General features: G+C 45.6%; 1 long non-coding RNA gene across 1 annotated transcript; it reads left to right on the forward strand.

Moving 5' to 3' along the window:
- Window positions 1–928: 928 nt before the first annotated feature.
- LOC119276428 lies at window positions 929–3,019 on the forward strand. Its single transcript, XR_005136612.1, has 2 exons — window positions 929–1,324; window positions 2,459–3,019. It is a non-coding gene; the product is annotated as an uncharacterized LOC119276428 (long non-coding RNA).
- The last annotated feature ends 232 nt before the right edge of the window (window positions 3,020–3,251 follow it).

Genomic DNA, 3,251 nt, shown 5'->3' on the forward strand with positions numbered 1-3,251 from the left:
GCTTTAGCATTTTCTTGGTTCATTGGTGATAAGTGGTATATATTACCTTGTTCCCTCCTACGCCCCAATTTTTTTTCACTCTAGTCTCTAGGAATAAGTTTAGTCAGCTCGAAAGCATGAGCTTCTATTCCTGTAAATGCTTCTAGTGTATCCACTATAATCAATTTTCTCTAGTGCCAATTTTGATTATGTTTTCATTAAGATATCACTAGTGTACTTGGCGTGTCTACAAAATGGTGGAAGATGGCAACGGTAAAAACAGAGGGGCACATCAGAAATGAGTGCTCTTGTCGTACTGAGCAAATTACAAGTTTGATGGTCAGTACTCGTTTCTTCATGAAATTCTACAAGCTTTCAAAGTACTCGGGCATGAGATCTGTAATTTTCCCGGGATATTTGGGCATGCAAACTTTCAGTTCTCGATTTCACCTGGGAGCATGTGCATGAGATATTTGATGCACCTATTTCCTGCTCCCTCCGATCCAAAATAAGGGTCGCATTTTTTAACAGCTGTTAGTTTAAAACTGCAACACTTATTAACTTATTATAAATTGGAGGTAGTAGTAATTTTCGTGGAAGGCGCATGCTATCCACACATAGTGTTTTGAGACCTTGCACTGCTATCCACACAGTGTTTGTTAAAAAAAAAATCCACACAGTGTTTTCAGACTTTGTACTGTTGTTCAAAGACGTGTATGTTTCTGTATAGCACAAAACATCTGGATAAGGGCATCTCTAACGGACGTGGAGTTTCTACACACGAGCGCACCTGATCCCTATATCTGTGCCGATCAATAAGGTCTCGGGATTTGTTCCGGTTACTTTTCTGAAAATATACGGAGGGTGCGTTAATTTGCTTTTGCCTGCTGCACGTATTGCCAGGTACTGTGATGTGGGCCAGGAAAACGACTTCCGTTAGAGGCTTTGCCGATGAGCCGTGGGTCACGACGTTTCGCCAGTTCTGATCCGTGGAACAGGAACGTGGCTTTTCTGGTAGTGCGGCCGCATAGAGTTATTGTAGGGTTCGTTTCCTCTCTGAAACTTGTAGAGGCGAATCCGGGGTAGGAGATCTGCTGAATATGCTATCTGTTGTATATCCGTACCAGATCCCCTGTGCTTTAAGAGGTCGAGGACAATGAAGCTCCCCATGGATCTGCCACCTTCCACGGTGGCTGCTTTGGTGGGGAAGCTGGAACAAGCGCCGGCGCCAGTCTTGACTGTAGGCGCGCAGATCTGGGATGAAGAAGCCGTGGTGATTGGAGGAAGGAAGAACTCACCCCCGGTGTCCGCGCAGTCGACCAGCAAGCCCGGGGTGGACTAAGAGGTTAGTGCATAACTGAAAAAATCCTATTGATTTCCACTTGCTTGGTGTGCGTCATTGACATGGAAGTATGTGGCGTTCACAGTTAGTCTACTAGCAGCCTGCATATAGATTTGGGAGCTCTATGGGTGACTTGTGTTAGAAAAGTAATTTTTTTCCTTCCACTTGCGCAACTGTTGGAAACACCACTTCAGTAAAACTTGATATGTGGGTTTCAGTTGTGGGCAGTAATTTGGTGGATATTAGTCTGTATTGCTGTTCTGGCATTGAATAATTTACAATCTAGTGATGTCACTGTCGAATGGTATAAATTTGGACTTCTATTTAGACATATTTGGGCAGAGTACGGGCCGGCTCAACGGCACCGGCAGTACACTTTGTCCAAATAGGGTGACCACTTTAGAGAAAGCAATAAAGGAATTCGCGGACAATTCCATAGAGAATGTAATTGTGCCGATGATGGGAACAAATTTCCAGATCCTCTAACTTAGCTGAAACGACTATGGGACATCAAATTCATATCACCGTTCGTGCGCCATCCGGTGGCAGCAAGCAATGCCCATGGACACACAGCGTCATCGGCCCAGAAGGGTGATGCGGCCCAGTCCGACAAAGGCGAAGTAGGAAAGGCGGCGCGAGGCAGCACACGTATGAACAAAGTAATCGATTGCTGGTCTGCTTGAGGATGAGCTGCTCTGCTCTTGTGTGTGATGCTCAATTTTGTAATGTTCATTTTGCCATTCTGTAATGTACAATTATGCTGCAGCTCAATTCAGTTCCCTTTTGCCACTTGCATCTCACAGTGATGTTCAATTCAGTGACCAAAGTCTCCAAAATTCAGCCCATTCAGTTATAGCATTCATTCACAAAAACCACACTGAGTGATATCAATCCCTATTTGCCATCCTCAATTCTGTTATCAGTTTTACAACATCAAGTGATATGCTCCCAAGTTGACAATGTCAATGACCTACTCTCAATTTACACCATCACTGATATGCCCAAAAATTGATAATGTCAATGATCTGCTCTGAAATTAGTTTACAATCTGAAACTCTCCTGTTGTTTCCTGTAAGTCAGTTTACAACCTGAAACGCTGCTGCTTTGCATGTAAACCAGTTAACAATTTGCTCTCAGTTTTCAGGCTAGCTTGGCGTCTCCCACGGCAGCGTGTCCTCGACGGAGTGCTGCATGCGTGGCAGCCGCGACCGTCCTCTTGCGATGGTGCGGGGTTACCGACATGGCGCTTGCTTGGTGCCTCCCGCGATAGCGACGCAACCTTGCGGCATGGTGCAGCCATGTTAGTGGTCACCCTCTCTCTTACGATGGTGCGGGCATGGTAGCGGCAGTCACCCTCTATCTTCGGGGCAGCCATGGAAGTGGCAGTCATCCTCCCAGCAGCGAGGGCGAGCAATGGCGACGGTCAGCGAGCGTGTTGTTTTTTGGCCGCACAGCACACATTGTTGTTACTCGTATTTGTTTCCACCTTGCTGCTGTTGGATGGCGCATGAATGGTGATGTGAATTGGACGTCCCTCTACTGAAAATGTTTCAATCATATGGTGCCAACACTGGATCTCCTTACAGGAGAAGGTTTTGCTGAGTTTGGCCCGGATGGTGAGTTGACAACCATTGGATGAACATGTGTGACACATGATCATTTACAAGGAGGGATGAATGTATGGCACATGGGCAATGAGATATGGTGGCACGTATCATCTCCATTTTCTGTTACGTGTCCAGACTTGTTAGTTATGATGTGTGCAGGGGAAGAAACTAATCACAAAACATGTTTAGGAAGAACATGTTGGCTATGAATCCATGGGGTCGATTAAGCACAATAGTTTTTCCAGACTTCTGAGATGTCGACGTGTGATTATGTACAAGTTCAGCTCGCTGGTGTGGGCGTGATTTATATGCAACAGTGTGGT

The sequence above is a fragment of the Triticum dicoccoides genome, chromosome 3B (genome assembly GCF_002162155.2).
Source record: "Triticum dicoccoides isolate Atlit2015 ecotype Zavitan chromosome 3B, WEW_v2.0, whole genome shotgun sequence".
Classification (NCBI taxonomy): Eukaryota; Viridiplantae; Streptophyta; class Magnoliopsida; order Poales; family Poaceae; genus Triticum; species Triticum dicoccoides.